General features: G+C 44.6%; 1 gene segment (V, D, J or C); it reads left to right on the top strand.

The window, feature by feature from the left end:
* The first annotated feature begins 15,338 nt into the window (after positions 1 to 15,338).
* On the top strand, positions 15,339 to 15,958 carry LOC308363327 (T cell receptor alpha variable 20-like). The segment is given in 2 exons: positions 15,339 to 15,378; positions 15,636 to 15,958.
* Positions 15,959 to 17,792: the final 1,834 nt, after the last annotated feature.

The following is a 17,792-nucleotide window of genomic DNA, read 5'->3' as shown; positions in this document are numbered from 1 at the left end:
AATGGTCCAGTTAAGTTATATGTTCATAGCTAACAAATGATACCTGAAATAAAGTGTTACCTAAAATTTCAATCCTCTAGCTAGAAAGTCCTGTAAGGCCTAATACAAATGATTCCACATAGTACTCTCCAATCTACACCACTAAACCAACAATGGGCTTCAGTTATGAACCCTTTCTTTTATTCGTAGCCTCTGGATAAGTAGGCATTTAAGGAGGTATGTTGCCTTCTTGTTCATGGGAACCTCTCACAATGTAATGTCTATGCAAGTGTGAATGATAACATATGTACCACAAGGAGGCAGTGTCAACATTGCCTTCAGTTATTTATCTTACTGATGGAGAGAACATGTACTGAGACACATTCACTCTAAGTGAGACACATGGCAGAGCCATTTGGGAGTGCATATTACAACTAACTTGCCATGGCACACATGATAAGGATGTTATTTTTTCTTGCTGCAAATTATGTTGGTAGGTTTTCCATTTTTTCTCTTTCTAATTTATGTTTCATATGAAATGTTTTATTGTTTACTATGAATTGCATTGTTTTCATTGTAGTTGGTGAGGGAGAAGATGCTGTTGACCAACCACAGGCACATTTAACTGCATTTGATGGAGAAGGTGTTAGCACTGCATGCCATTACAAGACCGACAACCCATCACCTTCTCTCCTCTGGTACAAACAATGACCAAATGGCTTCCCTGAGTTCATACCTATATCCTACATGATCAATGAACAACGCACAGGGGAAACGTTCAAGCAGAGACTTCACTCCAAAGTAAACTCAACTTCAAAATCAGCTCCACTGAAAATACAGAACTTACAGTCTTCGGACTCTGCAGTTTACTACTGTGCCATGACACCCACAGTGACAACCTTACAGATAAGCCCTGCACAAAAACAACATGCCCTGCATTAGACAGGCAGCAAATATTTTTATGCTGAGATCATTTTCTGGACTGAAAACAGTACATTGTGTTGACCTTGCTTTTATTTAATTGCAGTGTTTACTGACTTTGAAACAGTCATATCCCATATTGTGAGCTACTATAGCAGACATAACATTGACAAAAAATAATGTTCATATGAAACAATTCATTTCACACAAGCAATTCTGTCAAATTAGTGGATTGTATTATTTTATTTTAAGGAAACAGTGGTATATACTAAAGGATCTGTTGTTGTTTTTTTTTTCCTGTCAGTTCTGTATGTAGACATGAATGTATACTGTAAAGCTGTCATACCGCCCAGTGCAGAAGAAGTATAGCACCACCATGTTGCTCAGTATATTTATGTGTGTAAGAGAGAGAGAAAGAGAGAGAACGAGCAGGATATGCTGATAGAGAGAGAGAGAGAGACAGAGTGTAGTGAGAGTAGTGTGAAGTTGATGAACTTCCAGTGTGTGACAGTGAGTGTGGGTCTGAGTGGGGGGAGCCAAACGCATGAGGGAAAAGAACAGAGCAGACGGGTCTGCAATGTCAGTCACATTTACAGTCCAACTCATTAAAATCACAATGGCGTTTCTTTACACCACCATATTACTCTTTGGGAATTTAGGTGAGTAACTCAAACATTTTCATACTACAAATTGATAAAACATTTTTCATAGCATTTGGATGCAATATTACTTTGTATTCTCAAGACTTGACACAACTAACAACAAATATGTGCTTCTCTTTGTTTCTGAAGGAAAAATACTTTCAGATTCCATTTCTCCAGACAAAGTTGAAGTTCATCTGACAGAAGGCAGTAATGCAACACTCTCCTGCACCTACGATGGCTCTCCATACAGTTTCCTTTGGTATCGGCAAAAGCCAGGGGCAAGCCCAGAATTCCTGAAACTTATTACGGAGTCAACAAGTTATGTACAAGAAGCAAAGCCACCATTCAGGCAAATGTCCACTACGTTTGATAGAAAAGCTAAAAGGCTCCATCTGGAGATCTCATCAACTCAAGGCTTAGACTCTGCTCTGTACTACTGCGCCCTGCAGCCCACAGTGACGGGAGCTCAATCTACCCTGCACAAAAACTTGACAGCAACAGTAGGGGGAGCCATGAACTTGGTTAGACCTTTTATGAATCATTGTAACCAAAATTTGCTAATTTATATGAATTCTGTTTCGTGTCAATCATATGCCTGATAAATGCCCAAAATATTTTCCCAGGTTGGGCACAGTCGTGTGTAAAAACATGTAAATGTGGGTGAGGTTAGTGTTAGTGTAATGGGTAGCCCTTGTAAACTTAACGTGTGCATTAATCACGAGTGGTATGATGTAAACGGTTTTGTATTGGCGTACTAACCAATGAGCTGTAGTGTTACCGTGTTTCACAGGTGTTTTGGTGTGACGTGTAGTGGGACTGTCCCATTGCCTTGTTTTCTCTCTCGCGCGCGGTCCACTGATTGTTGTCCTCTCCTTCCGTTTCAGCTCCACCAACCTGTGAACTTCAGAAGTGATTGAACGCAGTATTTAATGTAGATGGGAACTTATCGAGGAGGGGCTTTTGTAGGGAGCACCGGAATCCACAAGTGGTAATAATGGTTGCCAGACATTGTGTTTTAGCTGGTATTTAAAGCAACTGCTGTTATTTATACTATTTATTGTCTTTACCTGTTTATTGGGGGCTAGTGGAATGCCCACTGTCTCTTATTGGTATTTGTGTACCTGCTTTTACTACTGTGATATTAAAATTAGAATTTAGTATACTCTTGCCTATTGTGTGTGTTTTAACCAGCCACAAGCTTGAACGAACCTGTGCTAATTTAATTCATTTTAATTGCTGCCCTTCTGGGCTGGCGTAGTCGGCTAATTTCACTATAACCTTGTGGTAATTATAGTATCTGCCTTTCCGGCCCCTTACATTAGGCTTAATGTTTAACAGTTAGTGGTCTATCAGTGAAATTCTACGAACATCACCAGGACGAGCTGAGCCTATAAAAATACTCCTTAGTTTATAAGAGCAAAATAATACTTTTGACAACACCTTCAACTTTATATGAGTTCACAGCCTTACTCCATTTACATGAGAAGCTTTTCTTACTGTACAACATGGTGTCTCTTCGTTCTCTTTAAACATTGTGACAGGTGAAAAATGTCAGAAATATAAGTACAGTAATGTGGATACAGAGAGAAATACCTTACGCTTGTGTACGAAAAGGACCACTTGTTGTTGTTTTAAATTGTCATCAGTTCTGTCATCCGCATCTGCGTCTGTCATCAGGGAGGTGTATGGGAGGTGTACAACCAGGATCAATGTTTGTGATTAGGAATCCAGAATGAATAAATAAAGGAATGAAAAACAGAATACAAAACTGAACTTGACTTCATATAAAGGTGTATGGCCCCATCAGCCTTTCATCTTTCAGATATAGGACATCATGAGAAATTCCACACTGGTTCATCTTCACTGTTAAAAGCCGTATCTCAATCAGGCTCCTCAGTATTTACTGATATTACAGTGGTGAAAACATCCTTAGTCCCCAGTTTGGTTCTATTGCATTACTTGTATCTCCTGAAACCGTCATCTAATTATCCAACTGTGGCAGACACAGCTCTGCACTGTTTTGCTCTGATATATACACATACAGCACACATCTCTTTGATGGAGGAGGTGGAGTCACAAGTGTGTATGAATCCTGGGGAGACTAGGGGGAGCAGCTGTGGTGAAACTGTAGTAGATCTAAAACACTCAACTTTTAGGCTGTGCAGATCTCTCTCAGTAGGCTATAACTCAGGGACCATGGCACCATGGATATTTCTTGTCTTGTCACTCATGCTAGGTAGGATAACTGAAAAATGTATCATAACATCAGTAAATCTCTTGATATCTGTTGGTTGTAAATTCTCCAAAGGGAAGTTTGTAAAATATTTTGTCTTTTCCATCACTGATGGGAGAATACTTGTAAAATAACTTAAATTGTACTTTATTTTCCATGTCTTTGCAGGAGAGTCTGTTGGGGATACAATAACACCATTTCGGTCCTCAGTGGTCATTAGTGAGGGAAAAAATGTCACATTCTCCTGTAACTACAGTGGTAGTAGTGTCAATACTCTACAGTGGTATCGGCAGTATCCCAACTCTATCCCAGAATTCCTCAACCTCATATATGAGCATGGTTCCCCTTCAGACAAAGTTCCCCGTCTGACTCCCTCCATAAACAAAGAGGAAAAGCGTGTGTTTCTGGAACTCTCCTCTGCTGAGGCGTCTGACTCTGCTGTGTACTACTGCGCCCTGAGGCCCACAGTGACAGGAACTCCAACCCTGTAGTGCAAAAACCTCTCAGACGTGGAGGAGTGGTGGGTTTTAGGGTGTGTTGCCTAAAATCATGTCACACGGTAGATTAGGATAGAGAGAGGCTTTCCAAAGATTGATTAATGATTATATTACTGCTAGGTTCTTTACCCTCCACTCTTCATGAAGGACTGGATTTGCCTGAAAAAAATCCATTACAGTATTGCCATAAACAAACAACTTTGTTTTGTAATAAGATGTTTTTACTGCTGTTGAAACTTTGTTTTGTAATAAGATTGCAGTACAAATTCTAATTAGATACCTGACAAAAAAAGCACTCACACAGATCATATCTGTGAAGGACATACAGTACATTTAGAAAACATACAACTACATATTATCATTATGGCTTCACCATTCACCATTCACTTCATTCATGATGTTACTGACATTCATTATGTCAACACACTGTGATACCATAGATTGTTTGATGAATGGAAAAAAAATATATATTCTCTATTCTATGGATATTCCACTCAATCAGAACATTTCTGTATAGTTCTTTCCTGTCCATACCACTGAACCCAGAATGGCCTTCATGGTCTCTGCCGTCAGTCATATGCACTTGTTTTTTTCAGCAGTACCTGGTTGCCAAGGTCTAGAGCTCACTCTACTACTGGAAATGCACTAAGTGTGTATAATGAGATATATACCACAGGGGGGCAGTGTAAACATGCGGCTTCGTCATTTAAAGCCCTGCCCTGTGATTGAGGGTGAGATCACAGGAGCACAGCTGAGATACAGTCACTTTAGGCTGGAGACACCTACAGAGAGAACATTATAAACCTTTTGGACTAGAATATTACAACCAATATACCATGCTACTCTGGGTTAGGATGTTAATGTTGCTGACCGCAAACTGTGCCAGTAAGTTGTTTTCTCCCTTTAAACATTATCACAAAGTTTTAAATTCAATTTCACATATTGTATGCACTACCACAGTTTAAGGAGGATGAGAAAAGTATTAATTTATATTTTTCCAGTGGTAGGAGCAGAAGATGCTGTCGACCAAACAGATGGAGATTTACGTGCCTTTGAGGGAGATGGAGTCACCATAGCGTGCAGTTATAAGACTTCAGCTTCAGCTTCCCTTCTCTGGTACATACAACAGGCAAATGGATTCCCTGAGTTTATGCTGATTAGAAATACCTACAGCGCAGAAGGAACTACAGAAGAAATGTTCAAGGAGAGATTTCACTCCAAAGTAAACACAGCTTCAAAGACTGTTCCTCTCACCATCCAGAATCTACAAGTGTCTGACTCTGCTGTGTACTACTGTGCTCTGCAGCCCACAGTGACAGCTGCACACTCAGCACTCACACAAAAACTACATAGATAGCTTTCAGCTATCAATAATAGAAGTAGATTCAGTAATCCCAACCATCCACCTACCTGTAAACACACGAAAATAATCAAATGCAAATAAAAAAAGAAACATATACGTAGACCCCTGTGTAAACCAGTGTTCAGTTTATGTGCATAAAGGGATGTTGGTGGTAGAGTGGTTGGCGTTACGTTACCTTCTCAGCGGTTGAACTTGGTTTGATTTCAAGCCACTGCAGAATGCCTTTGTGTGTCGCTTTGGACAAAAGTGTCTGTTATATACCTGACCTTTACTTAGTCTGCATTTGCAAATGTAGGACTGCATTGTCATATATGCACCACAGGGAGGCAGTGTCAATATGTCTCAGCCACTGTGACTGAGTGTGACAACACACATGTGAGTTTGACTGAGACACAGTCACTTCAGACTGGAGACAAGGCAGGGGAACATCTTAAGCATCTAGGAGCGCAGAATTACAGCTCACTAGCCATGGCACTGTGGGCTAAGACTTTCATTTTCCTTGCTGCAAAGTTTGCTAGTAAGTTTTTTTTAAACTTTCAACATTTAAAATTGATTTGATATTGCATGAGGACCACTGCATATTGTTTTCTACAGCAGGTGTAGGAAAATAGTTAGTTGAATTCTCAACTCTCTCAGCATCTATAGGTGAAGATTTATTTAGTTTCTCCTCTTTCTTCAGTGGTTGCAGGAGAAGATGCTGTTGATCAGTCCGATGGAGTTCTGAGTGCCTTTGAGGGAGGTGAAGTGACCATCGCATGTCATTATGAAACTTCTGACACAACACCTTCCCTTCTCTGGTACAAGAAGACAGCAAATGGCTTCCCTGAGTTCATGCTGATAACCTTTACCTACCCAGGAGGACAGACAGAGGAAAAGTTCAAGGAGAGATTTCACTCCGAAGTAAACACAGCTTCAAAAACTGTTCCTCTCACCATTCAGAATCTGCAAGTGTCTGACTCTGCTGTGTACTACTGTGCTCTGAGGCCCACAGTAACAGCTGCACACTCAGCACTCACACAAAAACTACATGGATAGCTTTCAACATATGAACCCACCTACTTTTCTACGTAGCCCCCCCTAGTGACATTGGGGGAGGGAATTATTATTGCGTGGCCGGCCATGATTGATTGTATTTAGTAATGCGTGGCCATGAGTAAGTAAGTCAAGGGAATGAGATAGTGAAGTTGTAGCCACAAGTTAATAAGGACAATCCATGCTTCATGCGTGATAATAGTCCTAAGGAGCTTGTCTGATGCCTTACTAACACATGGTGTGGAAAACTCCATTCTGGACTGTGAGCCTACGTCCCTGTTAGGGCTGAGGCGTTGCGCACGCGCACAAACTTTCAGTTTCCTTTTCGCGCCAGCTGCTAAAAGGAGTTGACGTGCTCTGAAATGTTAGCATAACGTTATTGTGTTGCCGTGTGCGTTGCTGCCAATGTAAGTTTGTAACTTCATTTTCCTGTTGGCCTTGCTTTCTCGTGTTGATGTTTGATAGCACTGGCCGTTGTAATTAGTAATTTTCCGAAACAAACAGTTTTGGTCGGGCTTCGACACTGATCTAGATATCTAGTTGTTTCTGTGTTGCGGTTAGCTTGGAGTTTAGACTGCCAGGCAACTTGTGGTCTTGGAGTGCCATCTTGTGGCGAAGTTAGGTACAGCATTGTAATTACGGTACTGCTGATACACTGGGCGCTGGTACTTATATATTACAATCATAGCAATTCTGTTTATTGTATTATAGTGAACTCTAACCATTTATCATTATTATTGTGTATATTGTTCAGATATGCATACATTTATGTTCATTGATACAGATTGCTATTTATGTATATTTATTATGTTACATTCTGTATTTCTCTACTCACAGAAAACCACACGAACACTTTCTTTTAATGTATGATTATTTCACCGCAAGCACCAACTGCACTTGACCACCTGCTCAACTGAAATAAATAAATCTGTTCTTACTGCACCTGGGGGTTGTGGCTGCTTTCTGATCGGAGTGCATAGCCAGATAGGGGCAAACCAGTTGGCAACGCATACGTACTTCACAAGTGGTCCTTCGAAGCCGGATAATTGCCCCCCCCCTGAACTATGGCAACCTTTCCAGATTACAGTAGAGAACCAGATGTCCGACCCCGTCCCAGCAGAGCAAGGCAGCCCCCGGGGTACCTCGCGAACTACGAGCTCGGCTATCAAGCTAAACAGCCCCTGCTATACGAGGCATCCTCCAATCAGGCCCCGGAGAGGCTATTGCAGAGCGCTCATACCCAGGTTGACCCCACCTTGCCTGACAGACACCCGCATAGGTGCACTGAAGAGGAACGGTGGCAGCGCCTCGAGTCACGCTACGTGGACATGAGCAAACAGTTAGAGAGGCTACAGCTTGAGATGGACAGTGCCAAACGAATGCCCTTCCTGCAAAGCGCTCCGGTATATCCTCCACCTTACCCTCCTTACTCTTCTCACTACCTCAGTTTGCCAAAGCTAGAGTTAGGCAGTCACTGTGCGACGCCAGACCACAGCCCACAGAGGAACACCCTTACAGATGGCAACGAGCCCCAACATCAATCAGCATCTCCGTCTGGAGACCAACCTGAACAGGACCAATCCGCCTATACCCAACCAGCTCATCAGACCGAGTCACGGGTCACTTTGGATCCTGCCGCAGCTGCTCGGCTCAGTCCTTTGTTATCTCGCCCTTATGCTCAGGCTCCCATTCCACCTCCATGGCCTGTGCCATACCAACCCAGCCTGCCTCGGTTCCATCTCCAGCCAACTCGTCCTCCTCTTCAGCCTGCCCAGCCTCTTATGCCGCCACCAATACAATACCAGCTCCACCCTTCGCACCCTACTTACCCTCTTTATCCACCCTGGGCGCATCACCCCCAGTATGCGCCTTATGCACCAGTCATGACAGCGTCAGGTCCTACAGCCCCAGGCATACTGGAAATGGCTATCGCATCTTCATACGGAATTCCAAAGCCCAAGCTGACTGCTTTCAGTACTGGCAAAGAAAGCGACTTCATAATGCTGAAGAAAGGATTGGACAGCGTCCTTGGGCCACATAAGCACCTTAGTGAGGACTACAAATACCAAGTGCTGTTAGACCTTCTCAAGCTGCCAAATGCCTACCAAGTGGCGAAGAGGTATGTTAACGATCCAACACCATACAGTAGTGCAATGCAGGCCCTCGAAACACGATATGGTCAGCCACGCCATCTTGTTCAAGGAGAGCTGAAGACTATACTCAACTCCCCACCTATCAGGCAAGGCGACTCGCAAGCCTTTGAGGACTTCTCATCAGCTGTCAGCACGATGGTGGGCCTGCTAAGCACTATGGATGGCCCCTCACAGGCTGAACTCAGATGTGGCTCTCACGTGGACACTCTACTCAGTAAGCTGCCCACCAGCTACAGAGAACGCTTTGCTGAGTACTGCTTATCCCAGGGAATCATCCGCAGTGGCAGTGATCGAACATATACGCTCCCTGACTTCGCTGAATGGTTGGATAGGAAAGCCCAAGCCATCCAGGTGGCGAGACGGGTTACTGACGGGGCTAGGTTAGATGCTACACCGATAGAGCGCGATGGCAAGGCAGCGAGGCCTCGGGAATCCAACTCTGCTAGCATCTACATGACCAACCAGCCTGAGACTTCATACACCCCGCAGAGACCTGATGCCTACACTAAGCCTGGTCAGTCCCCCAAGAAGCAAGAGCGCTTTAAGCCATACTGCCCTTACTGCTCCAATCAGGAACACTACCTCAGTGCCTGCGCCGAGTTTGCCAAGCTCAACACAGCTGAGAAGACTGACTGGATAAAGGAAAAGGGAAAATGCTGGAGATGTGGGCGCGGACACAAACCAGAGAGCTGTACTCTGAAGAAGCCATGCTCCACCTGTAACGAGCAACACCTCCTTGTCCTGCATGAGGCGGCACTCAAAGCTAACCAGAGTGTCCTAACTGTGAGTACCTCCTCTAGTATGGTGTATGTGGGCAAAGGTAACCGCTCCAGTCGTGTCATGTTGAAAGTTGTCCCAGTGAGGCTCCATTACGGAGGTAGGACACTGGACACACACGCAGTGCTGGACGACGGCTCTGAAAGAACAATTCTACTTCCAGCTGCTGCCAAACATCTTGGTCTACAACGAGTGGAAGAAGCGCTGCCCCTTCGGACCATCAGACAGGATGTTGTAGAGTTAAAGGGCGCATCTGTCTCATTCGAGGTGTCCTCTCCAGCTAACACTCAAGTGAAACACTACATCCGTCATGCCTTCACTGCTGCTGAGCTCAGCCTGGCTGAGCAGTCATGCCCAATGGAGTCCCTCAAGAAGAGGTATGAACACCTGAGTGGCGTCCCAATGCGTGGATTCTACAGGGTACAGCCAATGCTCCTTATTGGTTCTGACTATCCTCAGTTAATAACTCCTGTGCGTCCAGTGCAGATAGGACCCCCAGGTGGTCCAGTAGCCGTGTGCACCCTTCTAGGTTGGGCTATACAAGGACCTACAAACTTCCTGCAGAATCCCATCAGGGAGACATCCTGCTTGCATACAGCGTTCCTGTCTCCTACTCTGGACCTACATCAACATGTGGAAAGGCTGTGGCAGATTGACACGCTGCCATTCCGATCCGAGAAGGAGGCGACACGCTCCAGGCAAGACCAGGTAGCCATTACCACACTGGAGGAACGAACCCTCCGTGTCACAGTGGATGGAGTGGCCCGTTGTGCTACACCTCTGCTCCGCAAGCCAGGAGGACCCAAGCTACACGCTCCTCCTGCGGCAGTGATGCCCCTCCTCAGAGCTACAGAGAGGCGTTTGGCCACTAACCCTGACCTAACCAAAGTCTACAATGAGGAGATCCACAAGCTAGAGAGAGCGGGGTACGTGGTTAAGATCAGCGACGATGAGACAAACCAATCTGAGGAATCCTGGTACATCCCTCATCACATTGTTCACCACAACGGAAAGTCTAGAGTGGTATTCAACTGCTCATTCAAATACCAGCAAACTGCCCTCAACGACATCTTGCTTCCTGGGCCTAACCTTGGCTCACCACTACTGGGTGTCCTCCTCAGGTTCAGGGAGTATCCGACTGCCATCAGCGGCGACATCCGTGGAATGTTCCACCAGATCAGGCTACTCCCTGAAGACCAGCCACTTCTCCGATTCCTTTGGCGGGATATGGAGAGAGACCGCAGCCCTGACATCTACGAATGGCGTGTCCTGCCCTTTGGCACCGCCTGCAGTCCGTGCTGTGCCATATATGCACTTCAGAGGCACACCAAGGACAACAGCGCTGGCAGCCAAGAGGTACTCGAATCTGTCATGAAAGCCTTTTACGTAGATAACTGTCTGCAGTCTCTCCATTCTCCATCACAGGCTAGACAGCTAATCGACAAGATGAGGGTCCTGCTCGCCGCCGGAGGATTTGACATGAGACAGTGGGCGAGCAATAAACCAGAGGTCATCACACATCTTCCCCCAGAGGCAAGGTCACAGGGTTGCGAGCTGTGGCTGACAGCAGACAGGGCCGATCCCCAAGAATCCACACTCGGCCTCCGATGGCACTGCCCATCCGACACCCTGGGCTACAAGCACCGCCAAGCAGTAGCCATCGAGCCCACGCTAAGGAATGTGTATCGAGTTCTAGCCTCTCAATACGACCCACTTGGGTACATCATTCCTTACACCACGCGTGCTAAGGTGTTGATTCAAGCGCTCTGGAGGAACGAGCAGGGCTGGGATGAACCCATCTCAGGTGAACTCCTCACTGTCTGGCAGACATGGGAGAACGAGCTCCCTCACCTACAGCACATCAACATGCCTCGCTGTTACGTGTCAGCCAGTGTGAATCTGGATGCTTCCCCTGTGGACTTACACATCTTTTGCGACGCATCAGAGAGAGCGTACGGATCTGTGGCCTACCTGCGTGTTGAAGACACTGACGGGCATGTAAATGTATCTTTCATCATGGCCAGATCCCGTGTTGCTCCCAGGAAACAGCTCTCCATGCCGCGTTTGGAGCTCTGTGCCGCATTGACCGGAGCCCAGCTGGCCAAACTACTTCACTCGGAGCTCACCCTCTCAATAAGGCAGACCATCCTCTGGTCAGACTCGACAACAGTTCTCAGCTGGATCCAGTCTGACTCCTCCCAGTATAAGGTGTTCGTTGGGACGCGCATCGCCGAAATACAGGAGCACACTGATGTCAGTGACTGGGGGTACGTCCCCTCTGAACATAACCCGGCAGATGACATCACACGGGGAAAATCACTGCATCAGTTAACCCAACCTTCTCGCTGGAATAGTGGACCCGACTTCCTGTATGACCAACCTGCTCACTGGCCATCTAACCCTGCAGTAAAGTCAGAAGAGTCCGATGAGCTCCGAAAATCCACATTCTGCGGTCAGCTCACTGTCCCTGACGCATCTTCTCCCGATCTTTCCCAGTACAACACCTGGTCTGATCTTCTGGAGGCTACTCATCAGTCCCTTCATGGGGCGGCAGCCTCTCCACTGTCTGCTTCAGATCGTCTGGACATAGGAGTAGTCCTCCTCAAGCAAGCACAGGCAGATTGTTTTCCCGAGGAGCTCAATGCCCTGCGACACTCACATCCCGTCAAGGCTAGCAGTCGCCTCAGCCCCCTCTCACCAGAGTATGACCAAACTCTGGGCCTCATTCGAGTTGGCGGTCGCCTCCGCAAAGCTGAAGACTTACCTGAGGACATGCTTCATCCCATTGTCCTTGCTCCCGAACACCACATCACTCAGCTGCTGGTGAAGGACTACGACGATCGTTTACTTCATGCTGGCCCTGAGAGAGTCTTCGCCGAGATTAGGAGGTCCTACTGGATTCTCAGAGGCCGCCAAGCCATCAAGAAGCACCAGCAGCGTTGTGTGGAGTGTCGCAAGTGGCGCAGTAAGCCAGTGATCCCAAAAATGGCAGATCTCCCAGCTGCACGGCTCCGATTCAACAAGCCTCCATTTTGGTCTACCGGTGTGGACTGTTTTGGCCCATATCTGATCAAGATAGGCCGGCGGCAGGAGAAACGCTGGGGCATTGTGTTTAAATGCCTGACCACCAGGTGTGTTCATCTTGACTTACTGCCGAGTATGGACACAGACTCATTCCTTTTGGCACTCCGCCGCTTCATCGCGAGAAGAGGGAAGCCTTACGAGATATTGAGTGACAGGGGCACCAACTTCCGTGGAGGGGAGAAGGAACTCCAGGAAGCCTTTGAGGCCCTTGAACCAGCTCTCAAAACACAGTTAGCCAAACAGTGCATCACCTTTAAATTTAACCCACCTCTAGCTCCACACTTTGGTGGAGTGTGGGAGAGAGAAATTAAATCCGTTAAGACATCTCTCCAAACCATCCTGAGGGACCAAGTCATCCCAGAGGAGGTTTTGATGACCGTCCTCATCGAAGTTGAGGGAATCCTCAATTCCAAGCCGTTGGGTTACGCATCATCGGACCTGGCGGATCCTGATCCGATTACCCCAAATCTTTTGCTAATGGGGCGGCGAGACGCCTCACTGCCCCAGGCAGTATATGGTTCCAGTGACCTGCTAGGACGACGCCGGTGGAGACACAGCCAGGTGCTTGCTGACCACTTCTGGGATCAGTTCACACGCAAGTACCTCCCTGGTCTCCAACCACGACAGAAGTGGAGGAATGCCACGCCTGATCTTGCTGTGGACACAGTAGTTATGGTGGTTGACTCACAGCTCCCGCGGGCACGGTGGCCCGTCGGGCGCATCACCAGGATCATCCCCAGTGATGATGGCAAGGTACGTGCAGCGGAGGTAGACATTGAAGGCAACCTCTATACTCGTCCTGTCGCCAAGCTGATAGAGCTGCCTAGGATGCCGGACGACGGTGAGACCAGCGCTCCCTAGCCCAGCATGGACTTTCCTGTTACTGCGCATTCGCTTCACGAATCCGGGGGCGGCTGTGGAAAACTCCATTCTGGACTGTGAGCCTACGTCCCTGTTAGGGCTGAGGCGTTGCGCACGCGCACAAACTTTCAGTTTCCTTTTCGCGCCAGCTGCTAAAAGGAGTTGACGTGCTCTGAAATGTTAGCATAACGTTATTGTGTTGCCGTGTGCGTTGCTGCCAATGTAAGTTTGTAACTTCATTTTCCTGTTGGCCTTGCTTTCTCGTGTTGATGTTTGATAGCACTGGCCGTTGTAATTAGTAATTTTCCGAAACAAACAGTTTTGGTCGGGCTTCGACACTGATCTAGATATCTAGTTGTTTCTGTGTTGCGGTTAGCTTGGAGTTTAGACTGCCAGGCAACTTGTGGTCTTGGAGTGCCATCTTGTGGCGAAGTTAGGTACAGCATTGTAATTACGGTACTGCTGATACACTGGGCGCTGGTACTTATATATTACAATCATAGCAATTCTGTTTATTGTATTATAGTGAACTCTAACCATTTATCATTATTATTGTGTATATTGTTCAGATATGCATACATTTATGTTCATTGATACAGATTGCTATTTATGTATATTTATTATGTTACATTCTGTATTTCTCTACTCACAGAAAACCACACGAACACTTTCTTTTAATGTATGATTATTTCACCGCAAGCACCAACTGCACTTGACCACCTGCTCAACTGAAATAAATAAATCTGTTCTTACTGCACCTGGGGGTTGTGGCTGCTTTCTGATCGGAGTGCATAGCCAGATAGGGGCAAACCAGTTGGCAACGCATACGTACTTCACACATGGCCATGACCTCATTATCTCATTCCCACGAGTTACACTGCTCTAATGTGCTCTGAGGGTAAGAGCCCAGTGATATAAAGTCTCTGAGAAAGCTGCACATAATCTCACACAGAAGCAACTATCAAATCAAACCATTAATTTCCCACAGTGAAGTCTGCCATCTTGGTGGTTAGCATTCTCTAATTGAAAGGAAAATGTGGTAAATGCACATCACACCACCCACACCACTATAAGCACCTGTTAGATTAAACAGAATTGAACACTTTTTCAGCAATGCTGTAGGCATACTAGTGCAATTTTGGGGGGGAAATCATTGAACTTCATTTCTTAAAGCAAAGATATTAAGAACTAACTTCTCAAAGCAAAGATATTAAGATAAGAGGACAACAGTCAGTGAATGTTGTTAAAACTTTTATATCTGTAATTAATAATCAGGGATGCACAGCACTAATAGTGAACATTTATAAAATTAAGTAATGGTGTGCAAACCTTAACTTGTAACTTATTTGTTTTTTTATGCTTCATGCGTGTTATTGTGGTGTATGTCAGAGGTTTTTGTATGATGTGGCACTGCCATAATGTATCCCTAGGCTGTCTTGCTGTGCGTAGTTGTTACCTACGTGAACATGCAGGTGTTGAAGTACATTGCTGAAATATGAAGGTGGTGTGGCAGTGAAGGCAATTCTTTTGTGTGGAGATATTGTGGTCCTTGTTCATTCTGTGTTTAAAAGTGTTTTTGCCTTGTTAAAATGATACAGGTGAGTGTCTCTTAATGCAGTAGTCATTAATGTGTAACAGCACAAATTATCTCTTTGATGGAGGAGGTGGAGTCACAGTGTGTATGAATCCTGGGGAGACCAGGGGGAGCGGCTGAGGTGAAACTGAAGTAGACCTAAAACACTCAACTTTTAAGCTGTGCAGATCTCTCTCTCAGTAGGCTATAACCCAGGGACCATGGCACCATGGATATTTCTTGGCTTGTCACTCATGCTAGGTAGGTTAACTGAAAAATGTATCGTGACACTCCTTAAAAACAGTCTTCATTTACATTTTACATTAAGTAATTTAGCAGATGCTTTTGCCCAAAGCAACCTACAAGGGAGAGAACAGTCAAGCTACAAGCAATAGAGACCAAGTGTGACAATAAATATTTTACATAAGAAATAGAAAAAAAAGTGCAGGAATGAAAGTCTGTGAAATGTGTTGTCTTTTCCATCAAAACTTCTTTCTTTCTGTTCCATCACTTTGCAGGAGAGTCTGTTGGGAATACAATTACACCATCACATTCTTCAGTGGTCATTAGTGAGGGAGAACAGGTCACTTTCTCCTGTAACTACAGTGGTAGTAGTATCAATACTCTACAGTGGTATCGGCAGTATCCCAACTCTATCCCAGAATTCCTCAACCTCATATTTGAGACTGGTTCCTCTTCAGAGAAAGTTCCCCGTCTGACTCCCTCCATAAACAAAGAGGGAAAGCGTGTGTTTCTGGAACTCTCCTCTGCTGAGGTGTCTGACTCTGCTGTGTACTACTGCGCCCTGAGGCCCACAGTGACAGGAACTCCAACCCTGTAGTGCAAAAACCTCTCAGATGTGGAGGGGTGGTGGGTTTCAGGGTGTGTTTCCTAAAATCATGTCACACGGTAGATTGGGATGGAGAGAGGCTTTCAAAGATGTATTGGACTGAATTTGACTCTGTTTTGACTGCTGTTGAAAGAAAATAACTTTCCATTCCAATATTGCCAAAAATAATCAACTTTGTTCTGTAATAATATGACTTACGAATCGTAATTAGATAGCAGAAAACCTACAAGTATATAATGTCATTATTGCCTCTTCATTATTCACTTCATTGATGATGTTACTGACATTCATCATGTTAACACATTGTGTTGCCATAGATTGTTTGAGAAAGGAGTACATTGAAGGACTGAATTACTCTTTTGTTCCTGCGGGAGGCGCTCTACATTGATGTTTCAGATCTTCATATTCAGGAGGTTACAGAAGATCTATCACTCTTGCCTGACTGTGTTTGCTGTCGAGGAGAAACAACAACACAAATAGCTACCTGTCTGGGAGAAAGGACATAACAATGATATTTCTCTGTGCTATGATGATTTTGTTCATTTTAATAGGTGAGAAGTTGCAAAATTAAATAATTCAAAATCAGATAACATTTTCACCAGTGATGTGTGTGGCAGGGAGATATGTTGTAATAATGTACAATGTATCTGAATTTGCAAAGTGCTGAAATGAAAATAAATCATTCCTGCACTTTATTTTCTTTCTCTCATGTATTATAGTATTTATTGTTACACCACGTCTCTATTGCTCGTAGCTTGACTGTTCTCTTCCTTGTACGTCGCTTTGGACAAAAGTGTCTGCTAACTGACTACATTTAAATCTAAATCTTTCTTTTGACAGATGACACCAGAGCGAATGTCATAACACCTCTTGAATCAGCCAAGAATGTTATGAAGGGTGACAGTGTCATATTCTCCTGTAACTACAGTGGATCTATACGCTCAATACACTGGTATCGTCAGTATCCCAGATCGAAACCTGAGTTCCTCCTATTCATAACGGAATCTAACGGCACTGGAGAAGTTCCCCCACGCATGTCTTCTCACACCATCAAAGACACCAAGCATGTGTTCCTGGAGATCTCCTCTGTAAAAAGTCTCTGACTCAGGTCTCTACTACTGCGCCCTGCAGCCCACAGTAACAGGAAATACACAAGTGCTGTACAAAAACCTCATCAGTACATGATGGTGTAATTTTAAAGCAATTCTCACACTGTTTATAATTTTTCTTTCACTATCGTATTTCATTTAATTTGTGTAAAATTAAAAAATGTCATATTCATGTGAATGTTCTTGTTTGTTTTCTTTTATGTTTTTTTTCTTCAAAATATTCCCACTTTTGTTTCCCTCTGTTAAAGAAGCCCAGTCTGAACATGAACAGTTTGTCGAAAGCCCTGCAAATTTTACAGAGATTTTGTTATTGCAAGTTTTTTCTAGTTTTAAACCAATTTAATATTGCACTATTTGTATGAGAGTGACAATATATATCCCACTTGGTTATCATATGCTTAATTTGATTTTACTGTAAGAAAGAAGTCCCGAAAAAAGTCGCCATCTTGTGGCACTGTTGATACATTACATGCTGTGCCACTTTACACTCCCTGAAATTAATGTGTTCTCATATAGAGCTTCAGAGGTGGTCAATTTATCATTTTTACAAATAGACATATACTGTATATATATATATATATATGTGTAGGCGATATCTGAATGTTAGGGACAGGAAATAACCCCATCTACAAATATATATATATACAGTATTGGACTGTTTGAGAGTTCAGTTGCAAATCATGCAAAAAAATATCCTGACCTCTGTTTAAAAGATT

This window comes from Sprattus sprattus, assembly GCF_963457725.1.
Source record: "Sprattus sprattus genome assembly, chromosome: 4".
NCBI classification, from domain to species: Eukaryota; Metazoa; Chordata; class Actinopteri; order Clupeiformes; family Clupeidae; genus Sprattus; species Sprattus sprattus.
This window is presented reverse-complemented; position numbering and strand designations above follow the sequence as displayed.